Source organism: Harpegnathos saltator, unplaced genomic scaffold, assembly GCF_003227715.2.
Source record: "Harpegnathos saltator strain DR-91 unplaced genomic scaffold, Hsal_v8.6 scaffold587, whole genome shotgun sequence".
In the NCBI taxonomy this organism is placed as follows: domain Eukaryota; kingdom Metazoa; phylum Arthropoda; class Insecta; order Hymenoptera; family Formicidae; genus Harpegnathos; species Harpegnathos saltator.
Window position 1 is genome coordinate 789,139 of NW_020230412.1, and position 12,086 is coordinate 801,224.

The following is a 12,086-nucleotide window of genomic DNA, read 5'->3' on the forward strand; positions in this document are numbered from 1 at the left end:
TCTCGCTCGCCGCGTGGAAGGGAAGAGCCGAGTACGCAGTGTCGAGCTTACCTTCTGCCTTTTCTTCTCGTTCTTTTCCTTTTCTCCTCTCTCCTCCTTTTCTTTTTTTTTTATAAGTAGCGCCTTGTATAGAGTGATCACGATCGTGTTTCGAGACGAGCTTTCTGCCTTCGAATTTGTTTCCGAATCGAGCCACCGTGTATGTGTGTGTGTGACCGATCGCACGTGAGAAAAGTGCGTTGTCAGAATCTCTGCCTCTCTCTCTCTCTCTCTCTCTCTCTCTCTCTCTCTCTTTCTGTTCCCACTCTCTCTCCTCCCCTCTCCCTTCGTTCTTATATTTCTTTCTATTTTTGTTTCATAATTTATAATCTTCTTCCCCTATCTGTTTAATAAACGTTATTCGGTTATTCTGTATCTCTGTTGGAAAATTTCTATATTAATAAAATTTCGATATTAATCACTTTTTGAGGAAAAAAAGAAAACGTCCAGTGAGAAGTTTGCGAGAAGTAGCGCTTTTGGCGAAGGTTTATGATCGCGTAAGCGCGCTCGCTAATAAGATTACCGAACAATTCGTTCAACTGTCGTGGGCACGGCTGCCTCTGGCATTTTTGCGGCAAGTTTTGCAGCAAGAAGAAAAAACGGTCAACCGAGCAGGTGAAGCAGACGGAGAGCGAGAAGGAGAGGGAGAGACCAAGTGGAAGTAAGTTCCAGGCGGAGAATCGCCCTCCGAGTCGCCGCAAATCTTTCTCAGGCACATAGAACTTTTGGCACGACGTATAAATAAGCCGTCGTAACAGTAATTATGCGGTTTTCGCACGATTAATTTATCGTGACATACGAAGAATACGTCGCATTGTACAGGCAGTGGCAGAAAGATTGAAAGGTTTTATCTCAATAAAAATTTCAAAACGCATTTAGCATTCGCTATAGGAAAGTTTATTTCATGGAAATTGCACACTAATTTACAACTTCTCCTTTATCGAATATCGAATACGTTCTGAAATTCGTCGAGGTGAATACGTTACAAAATTTCTTCCACTGACTGTACATTTGATGACGGAAAGATTGCAACGCTTTTATCTCGATGAACTTCAGAACACATTCAGTATTCGGTAAAAGAAATTAATATCTTGAGAGTTGAAAAGCTAAAAAGTAAATTCTGTTGTTGAATACGAATTGCAAAATTTGTTAAAAATAAGAGCGTTGCGACCTTTTGTCACTAATTATTCGCTCGCTTACCGCTATATATATTTTCACAAAATCGATTCTTCTCGCTTCTGTTTTTTCTCATTACTAACTATCGTCGCCTTGTTTGAAATTATAAACTTGTTTGTGAACAATGTAATTGCAATTTGAAACTAAATTATTTGTGAACAATGTAATTGTGAAAATAATGTACTCTTTGAAGATCGTCGAAAGAAATTTTATTTTGGATTTTTGGATATTGGATGCTTTGTAGACTCGACAAGACTTGAATGAATCTTAATGGAAAACTTTTAATTTTATATCAATGCAGATTAATTTCAAGGAGGCAAAAATGTTGCAGACTTTTCCATCACTGGCCGAACAAATCAGAGTTCAACGACACGAAAAGACATCACTGATACTCTCACGAGGAGAAAGAAATTCTGTAAATCTCGGCGTTATTCTCACGAGTTATTGTTTCGAACGTATCCTCTCTCGACCTCTCGTTCCGACACGGCGGCTGCATCTCCGACGAAACGCCGACTTCCTCCTCGCTTAAACGCGGGAACATCGATATCCGAGGGGGATTTCGAGTTTCGAGTCCGCACGTTCCCCATTGGGTTGCTACTTCCGGCCTCGGTCAGCCAGACCGGAACACGCCGGGGCTCTCGGGTACACCGTGACGTCAGAGTATCGTCAAAAATTAGGGAGAAACCGATCTGCAGGGGTCCCGCACCAGGATGTAGTTAATACCGCGACTTTAGCTCGCACCGAAGACGATTACCAGCCCGGTTATCATTTTCCACGCTTATGAACGGCATAATGGGAGACACGCTCACGAGGCATGCGGTACGATTTTTGAAAATGCCGTAGACTACGTATTACCGCGAGCGTTGTGGAACGTTCGATTTAATTTACTTTCGGCGAGAGTCCGCGAAACACTCGCGAGTTATTCGAAAAATTCCGAGATCGCGTAACATTGCGCGCCTAACATCGTTTTAATGCTGTCAAGATTCCAGTCGAGAGTCTCTGGTATTACCTGTGCAAATGAATAATCCAAATCTTTCAGCTAAATTAAAGATTTATTTTAAAAGAAACAAATGTTTCAATCAAAGTATTCGCTGTTGTTTTCTATTTTCTATCTATGTAAATTTAAGCCGTTTTTCAGGCAGCTGATGAATTCCATGTCGGAAAAATGTTGTGTCTTTGGACACGTTAAAGTCGTCAAGCCATTTTCAGATCTCATCCATTGATTTGAAGTGCGTATCGGACAAGGCATGTTGCATCGACCGGAACAAGTGTTCGGAAATCGTTAGGGGCGATGTCTGGTGAACATGCCGGGTGCTGCAAGACGTCCCAGCCAGGACTCATTATGATGTTTTTTGTCTTAGAAGCAATGTGTGGCTTAGCGTTATAATGCAACAATTCCACAGGACGTTCTCTTTTGCTGCTATACGAGCGTTTTCGTTCCAATTCTTGACTCAAATGGATTAATTGATGTTGGTAGCGGTCCGCAGTAATTGTTTCGGTTTTCGGTTTTAATAGCTCATAATAAATCACGTACTTCATATCTGATCAAATGCAGAGCAGAATCTTCCTTCCGAAGTGTTTCGGCTTTGCGACCGATGTTGATGGTACGCCGGGATTTATTCATGACTTTCTGCATTTCGGATTGTCATAGAGTATCCACTTCTCATCACCCGTAACAATTTTTCACAAGAAAGACTTCCTACGCTGCTTATTGAGAAGAGAAAGACACACTGCCACTTGTTGACTTTTGTTGGCTTCAGTAAGTCCATGCGGAACCCACTTTCCTTCTTTCTGAATCTTGTCCATCTCGTGTAGGTGTTTGAAAATAGTTTGTTGCGTTATTTCTAATAGCTCTGCAAGCTCTTTTTGCGTTCGTGCTGAATTCTCAGCAAGCAGTTGCTTCAAATCATTATGACCGCACTTTCGAGGATCTCTAGGACGTTCTTTGTCACTCAGACTGAAATCGTCGCTTTTAACCCTTTCACTGTTAGTGGGAAGTATACTTCCCACCTGTTCTTGGTTCAATTTTATGTTGTAAATCATATAATTTTGAAAAACTAATCGGGGATTTGAGTTTTCCAGATAACTGAATAGTTGTTCAACATATTCCAATAGATTTTTATACCCAACTATTCATTTGTGATTATTTATAACAAATCAAAGTTGAAAAAAATGCTTTTATCGGGGAAAAGTCAATTCCTCGGAGAGTATTGAATGTAGAGGTCTGAAATTTTCACCAAATATTTTTCTGATGTTGTACAAAAACATATATTTTTTTCAGTATTCTTTGCAGGTTAGATTTTTTTTTATAAACAAATATTTCTACAAAAACGGCGGAAATTTGATTTTTTTGCACTTTTTAGCTATTTTCCTAGTTTTTTCATTTTGTATCTCCATCTTATCCATACTATCAATATTATTTTACTCAAAAGATTCGTAATCAGCGATTCGAAAAATCCATACATCATCACCCATACATCATCAATAATAATCGGAATTTTTATCAATTTCGTACATTATGGTCGCCATATTGAATCATTTTGAATTTTTTTGAATTGAGTCATTTTGAATTTTGCAAATCTGACTTCAGATTCGTAATTAGCGACCCGAAAAACCCATACACCATCAATAATAATTGGAATTTTCAATAATTTTGTACATCATGATCGCCGTATTGAGCCCGCCATTTTGAATTTTGTAAATTTGACTTTAGATTCGTAATCAGCGGCCCAAAAAACGTAGGACTATCAAATATTTTAATAATTTTCTCAAGGGAAGTTAATTCAGCAGTGAAAGGGTTAAACCGTCTAAACCAAAATGCATACACATCATACGATACAACACCTTCGCTGAGAAAGGAACAAATCGATTCGCAGCATTTTTTTCTTGTTGGAATTCGTAAAGAATGTAGTGTTGGACATGCACCTTATCTGTTGCAATTTTTCACTGTACTGAACTAAATAATTGTTGAGGTTATGTTGAACCTCCTGCTATGTAAATGTAATTTTAATAGCTATATGTTAACACTACATAACTGTAAAAGAGCTGGAAAATTTAATTGTTTGAAGTTTAATTTCTTAGCCGCTTAAAAAAGTTTAGATTATTCATTTATACACCTAATATTATCCGGATATCCTTGAAAATATTCAACTACTCATTCCTCTTACTATTTCTTCCAACTTCTTCTTCGAGCAATTCTAGGTAGAAAAATATAAAATATAGGTGAGAGCGGAAAACACAATACTTTACACAATATTTAATTTTTATACCAGTATGTGTCAAAATAACATACGGGAGTATTTATATTTTTCACCTCAGCCTTATCTCGATACTTCTACGCGCAGATTAATGAGGGAGAATGTATTATTTACGCAAAGAAAACCATACGCTTCCGTTCAATAAGAATTTTCAATTTCGAACACTCGGAATTGTATTGACAACTTCACTTCTTACTCTCTGGGATTGCTTTGATAACAGTGTTTGGCGCGCAATTACAACGCGTTTACTTTTACCTAAATTGCAGCTAAAACTCGAGTACAACGGAGCATACGTTGAAGAAACGCGTCGAAGCACACAATCGCCTCCGAGTGCGCGTTCAATGTTTCTTTCAAATCGATCCTCTGGTTCTCAGCGATCGTGACCGATCGGCTCTCGGAGGAAAACGCCTTGTGAAAGGATATTCAACAGCTGACACTCCGGCGGGGAGAAAGTAAGAGAGCGAAAGACATCGGACGAAACGGACGAACGAAGAAGTCGCGAAGAATAAGGCACGAAAACAAGGTTCGAAGCTCTACCCTTTAGCCAGCGGCGCGAGCACCTGGCAGCATATGCGTCAGGTTAAAATGGAAGAGGACAAGCGTCCTCTCTCGTTCCGTGAATTCTTTGCACGCTCGGGAGCGGCCGAAAAGTGCGGAATCAGAAAATGCGCGTGCGCGCGGCTTTCTTCGCGCGTCGAAATTAACGGGAGCGCGCCGTGTGTCGACGCGGATGGCTCGGTCAGCTGTTACTTGTGATTCATGCCGAGCACGTATCATCGGCGGACGACGAACGTCTACGAACGTTACGGGGTCCCTGCTTCACGCTCTTGCGTTCAGCTTCTTCTCGTCGATCGCGAGTAGGAGCCTCTTAACCTCTTAACTGCTAATGACGGAAATATCCGCGGAAAGGAAAGTGGGCCAAACTGTTAACCAGTTTTTTACTGCTAAAGGCCATTACACACAAACGAACTTAAGCAGCAAGACGTGCAAGCAGTAAGCAAATCGATCGATCACAATCGAAATTTAAGGATGCCATTTTAAAACTTACGAGAATAATTGATTGTGATTGGTCAGTTTCTTTACTGCTTAAGTTCATTTGTGTGTGATGGCCTTAATGACTCAAATGTGAGCACCATGAATAGCACCAATCTGCTACGGATTTACATTGAACTTGATACGTCCACGCTTTTTGGGTCGCCGACTGTGAATCCGGAATCAAATTTAGGAAATTTATAACGAACCCAATATGGCAGCGATGGATTCTGTCCTCTCGTTCAGTTGGGGAGTAAATTTTCCCACGTTCTATGAAGGGTCTAGCTCTCGTTTTTCAAGAAATTTTGTTATAAACTATGTATAAAACAATACATGAATATTCAGAACTGACTTTAAAGAAAATTTGTCCCTGGGATCCGTAATGAATGATTCGAAAAATATTATACTAGTTTTGAGTGCATACCCAAAATGAAATAACAAAGTTTGAATGTCTTGAACCAATCCGTTATCTGCGACCAAAAAACATGCCGAGTTTGATACGTATCCGTAATAAAGTATCAAAGTAGCTACTTGGAGCTGCCATATTGAATTTTGAATTCCGTCACTTACAGCTAAAAAGTTAAACAGTTTGCGCGTTTGCTCCAACTTTTCCGAGGAGCTTCGCAGGTGAATTTGCTTTAATAAGTAACTTTAATGGTAGAAGTCATCATTTCTTCGGCATGTTCTCAAATCTATATCTAATAGATATGTGTGAATTTTTGAATAAGTTAATGTTTCGATATGTAGTAGAAACGTTTTCTTCAGAAAAGGAAAAAAAATATCAGTTAACTGAATAGAGACGAGACGAGAATTCGATGGCGAAAAATGATGTATTGTTATCACGTTTGGAAACATTCGTCTGAATATTTAGCTGTATTAAATCGATTGGTTAATTAGAAACTTCTTTTTGTAAGAATCTTTCTTTCTTTGCAATCAAGTTTTTCATTTCATTTTTATTCTTCCTAGGCAATGGAAAATTCATTTACACCAACGAAATTATTCTTCCTGTACATATTTCAAGATTTTAGCTACAATATAGAAACACTTGTTTCCATAAATTTATAACTAATAAAATATATATTAATACACAATATATCATAACTTTTTTCCTATAATATTAATACAATTAGTAAAATATAAATAAATATTCTATTTGTGTCAGCATAATAGATATAAGAATTTACTAATGCTATTGTGGTGCTCGCAATATAAAATGATAAATTATTCATAAAGGGTAAAGCCATCTTAATGTATAAAAATAAATGAGATAATTTTCAAAGCGGAGCGGAATACAAAATATAAGTCAAGTTTGTTGACTCTATTAAAATTTTATTTTAAAGAACATTTTTCGTTTATTAAACAATTATTGTGGAACAATAAATGACGATTGACTCACTTTACTTTCAAAACAGCAACAGTCTGGTCTCTAATTTATGTGTTAATTACGCAGAAAGATTTTTTTATGATTACATAGAATATTCTGCAATAGCGCTGAATTATTGTGCACAATTTATTAGAACACAAGAATAATCAATCACTGTGTATATCCCGCACTTATAAATTTTGGTTAGGCCAACGGTCGGATGCTTGGAGGACATCGACGTGGAGATGTTTGACGTTCCAGACGGAAATACGTCGGCGTCTGTATATCGTCCGTGTTGCGCTTGTCACAGGCGACAGGGATAAGTGGCGAAGGGGGTGCACGCGGACGCAGCTGCCGCGGGATGCGGCGCATTCTCTGGAAATTCAAAAATTTCCTCTACGACGTAAATAGAACGTGCGTTCATGCGGATACTACGTTTGCCGTGAAAGAAACGTAGAGAAAGAAAGAAATACAAGCGGGCTAAGCGGACGGGTTGGCACTACGAGAACTTGAGCCGTCAATTAGCGGATAAATATTAAATTAGTAATGAACCGTAGCGAGTCCGAAAGCACCTCTCGACACGTGTGTGCCACAACGTCAAGCAATTGTATGCCCAATTTCTTCACCCATAGGTAAGTTCTCGATAACATTCATTCAAAATATATCTCGCAGAATCGGTTTTCTTCACTCTTGTAAAGTCTGTAACCGGTAGATAAATTTATTTTCTATGGGCCGGTTGTTCCAACCTGTTGGTAAGTTAACTGATAGTTAAATCACATGTCTGTCTTTGTCTAAATTAAAGCAAAAACGAAGATAAATTTATAATTTAACTATCAGTTAACTTATTAAGAAGTTGGAACAACCGGCTGTATCCGAGGTAGCGAATATCTGATGGATATTGATCTCAGTGTCTCAACGTAACCTAAAAAATTATAAGAGTACATAATCGTTGCTGTTTTTATGGAAACACAAACGTAATAAGGGATTTATTGCTTGTTGGGGAATATCAATATTTTTATCAATATTTCTGATAATGGTGATGATGATGATGTATTTGTGGGCTTTACACAATAAGGAATAAAACGAACACAATTTTCAAGTATGGGATGACACCGAATTTTCGAATGATCTTGTTCGTAAAAGGATACAGTGCTTGACATTTACTGCCAGAGTATGGTAATTTATAATAAAATTCTACATACATTTTATGTCGAAAGTTAGTAGTATGAAGAATAGCTGTCTATTAAATAAGTAATCAGAAGCTTCAGTGAAGAAAATGAATTTTTAATTATCTGGCGAATATCTTTATCTACAATAGAAGATAGCTATTGGGAGATGTGAAGAAATCGGACATCAGTTTAATATCCAGTGATTATAAGCCTAATTTATTGGCCTCATTTGGTTAAAATATAATATTAAACCTAGAACGTAATATTTAAAAATGTAATATTTACATGAAATATTAATTTATCAGTGTAATAGCTATAATTCATCTATAATATTAAGTATATAATTCCGTGATAATTATATTAAAGTATACAGGATGCACAAGAATTCTGTACAGCGGAGATGTTGTGAAACTGAATGTTTGGAGAATTTCAGGAAGGGGGAAAGATATGTAACACAGCGTAATACAATATAGCGGTTTGACACGCATTAAATATAAAAAGTGTCCCGGATCCAATTTTCCCGAAGCAGAAAAGTTTGTCCCGACGACTATTACTCCATATACATAAACACAGGTGTATTACAATAATATCCATCCACTTGAGTACACATTTGCATTACTCAAATGGGTAGACATTAAAATGCACTCAGCTGTGTGATGAGACAATTCCAATATATCGACAAAGTTGTATTCCAGAACATTGTCTGGGCTGGCATACGGGTGTTTCGGTATTGCGGAAACTGTTCGGATTTCGGCGCTTCAGGAAATTGCCCCATCTTTTAAGTATCGATATAATCTATTGTACTTGGTCTTAGGTAAAAGGGCTACGATTGTGGCCATAAATAAAAACGCGGGATATTATAACCGTTCAGATTGGCATGCATCATTTTAGGATCTCCAGCAGACCCGGGCGAACTTGCAGGAACGCAACAACTAAACAGCCACTAAATTTCGATTTACATTTTTCCCCGGGACAACGCACGTCGATTCGCGATCTCGATCGAAACGCTCGCGTCTCTCCAAGTGCGCGCCCTCGAGAGCCGCTCGTGTCGCGAATGCGATCCGACGTCGAGATATGTCGGCCAGCGATACGTCCTGTATATCAGACTGAAGCGGCCGCAGGGTAATCGCGCCATTTTACCCACGGCGTAAAAATCGCGCGCGCGCACCGGAGCGAGGCGGACATTTAACGCAGGATGTTGGCCCTACACTTTGTAATCCGTGCGTGCGCCGTCGCGCCGTTTATTTTTCTCCTCACCGATGCGCGCCGCGTAGCCGCATCGCGGCTGTGTGTCTGTGCGTGCGCCTGCCACACGAGACCGGGGGACGGAGAGAGCGGGGAAGGGGCGAGAGGCAGGGAGAGAAATTAGCCACTTTTCAGAGTGACGGTGACACGGTTTCACGACGACGACGACGACGGCGCTGCCAAGGTCGACGGCGCAATTTCAGCCAATTTAGATCACGCCCACTCGGCCCGTGCGCATTCAAATCGCCGCGCCGTCGAGAGAGACGGCAATTTCGCGCGAGCTCGCGTCTTCTCCGTTTCCCCGGACAGCGGATTCGCGTACGATCGCGCAGGAGTGCCCTCTGAAAATGAGATTCCATTATCCGTTCGACGGAGACGCGAGCGCGAGCTGGACGGAGCCGAAGGAGCCGGGGCGTGAGGTGAGAGCCGAGCACAATGCGGGAGGAAGGCGTGACGGCGAAGCTTTTCGAATCTCCGGCGATCCAGCTGCCCGTGTCTACCTCCGCGTGCGCGCTCCTCAAAGCCTCCACCTCCGCACGATAGTCGGCTCAGATAGGGCCTGAATGCGTGTGCTGGTAGATCTGTCGACAAGCTGCCACCGGACGGCCGGGTTGGAACAGCTGTTTCGTGCGCTAGAAGGAGAGTCTTGTGAATGTTTAAAGATCCGTGCATCTCGCGCGTGTTTGCGTTTTCTCCGCGACGGGAGAAATCCGCGTCAGGCCGCGGCGACCTCGACATCTCTCTCTCTCTCTCTCTCTCTCTCTCTCTCTCTCTCTCTCTCTCTCTCTCTCTCTCTCGCTCGCTCGCTCCGTCTCAAGCTCGAAAATAACGTGGTCTGTCGGTCTCTTCTTCCGCCGCGCCTTCGACTCTGCAACCCGTCGCACCGTGCAATTGCAACGTGTGCGCGCGTTCTAAAGATAGGCTTTTCCGCACGAAGGCGGAAAGAGGAAACGCGCGGAATAGCCGGTGCTGTCGCGGATAAGTCCCTCTTTCTCCCTCTCCTTGTCTCTCGCGGCCTCCTGAGAGCGCGATTCCCGCCAATTTCTCGGCGGATGCTCGCGGCGGTGTAACGGCCGTTGGTCCGAGATGCTTCGAATGTGGCAGGTGCAACTCGGGCCAAACTTCATTAAACACAATCCCATCTGCGCCCTCATACTTCCAAGGCGTCTCGTGGCCGCCGTAACTTTTCGAGGACGGAAGAGAGCAAGAGACAGAGAGAGAGAGAGAGAGAGAGAGAGAGAGAGAGAGAGAGAGAGAGAGAGAGAAGGGAGAGGGGAAAAGGGGTGGGAGGGGGAGAGAAAAAGAGCCCTAGCAACTCCTGAACCTCCGCTCGGTATATCTGCTCGTTCTTTTTCCTTCTTTTTTTCTTTCATCTTTGCTCACGAGACGGGCAGATTGACTCGTCGGACGGAGTTGCTTGAAACTACACGCTCTCTGCGTAACAACGACTGAATCGTGACAGGTGTCTGTCCCCGTGTCCATCGTGAGTGAGAGAGACAGAGAGAGAGAGGGGGGGAGGGGAAGAGCAGGTCGCGTTTAAACAATTCAAGTATTTCGTCCGAAGTAGAAAGTAATTGCCGCGTTTATGGAAAATATCGAGTCTGCGGTTCTTGCGTAGAGGACACGCATGCGAGACCCTTAAAGCTGAAACATGTCCTGATCTGATGCTCGGACGTGATCGTCCGCCCGTGCGCTGATCACTCGGCGTTAGGATCGAAGAACAAGAGAGACCACAGTTGACGGGGCCGAGGATGCGTCTCTTGCGCTGATGCAAGAGACGTGATCGCGACGTTGGAAAAAATATGGAACGGGCCATATCGATTCTCGGGAAGAAGAGATGGCCACGTGGCTGGTTCTTGAAGCGCGCGTGCCTGGTCGCTTGGAGCCTGCGGAGATTTATCGGTTTTAGGACCAGGCCCAGCCAGTCTTCCGAAGGAAGCGGAGTGTTTGATATTTGTGACTACATCTGCACGCGGGGTGAGAGCGTATTGTAGTGTGAGCATTAGTAACCACCAAAGTAAATATGGGGAAACGTTTCCGCAGTAAGTGTTACTGCAGCGTAAACGTCATTGTATGCGTATCAGTATTATAGTGTTTTGGTTCGAACAGCTGTTAGGAGGTTAAATTACTTCTGGTTTCTAGCAATAGATGGCTTTAGTAATAAATTAATGATTGGTGCGAATGTTGAAATCTGACAACACTGAAAGATTTGACATTTTTCTATGATATATGACAGTCGCTATGATATATGCGCGCTATTGCTACTGATGGTTTCATTGTTAAGTTTCATACGCGTCTAAAGTGGATCGTATAAAATTGCATCTTCGACATTCATTACTTTTTTGTTTGATTTCAAAAAATCAGCAATTAAAGCTCGTGAAATGCTTGTTACAACTTATGGTGATCAAGCTCCATCGTATTCCAACTGTAAATGCTGACTTCAACGATTCAAAAATGATAATTTCGATTTGAGTGACAAAAAGCGTACTGGACAACCGAAGAAATTCGAAGATTCTGAATTGCAAGCATTATTGAATGAAAACACCGCTCAAACGGAGAAACAATTGGCTGAACAATTCAACGTCGATAAATCAACAATTTCTAAACGCCTATACGTCATGGGAAATATTCAAAAGAAAGGCAAATGGCTTTCATATGAATTGAGTGAAAGCGCCATTGCAAATCGTTTGAATATCGCTATGTTTTTGCTTGCCAGAGAGAAACAAGAGTTTTTTATGGCGAATTGTAACTGGAGATAAAAAGTGAATTTATTTTGATAATCCAAAGCGAAAAATTCATGAGTTG

The 12,086-nt window shown here is 41.4% G+C and overlaps 1 long non-coding RNA gene across 3 annotated transcripts; it reads left to right on the forward strand.

Moving 5' to 3' along the window:
* The first annotated feature begins 457 nt into the window (after nt 1–457).
* LOC112589697 (uncharacterized) lies at nt 458–7,564 on the forward strand. Of its 3 annotated transcripts, XR_003113708.1 has the most exons (4): nt 458–700; nt 1,547–2,034; nt 4,739–4,995; nt 7,076–7,564. It is a non-coding gene; the product is annotated as an uncharacterized LOC112589697 (long non-coding RNA). The 3 variants fall into 3 exon arrangements; XR_003113706.1 differs by lacking the exon at nt 7,076–7,564 and having other exon boundaries at nt 4,739–6,178; XR_003113707.1 differs by lacking the exon at nt 7,076–7,564 and having other exon boundaries at nt 4,847–6,178.
* The last annotated feature ends 4,522 nt before the right edge of the window (nt 7,565–12,086 follow it).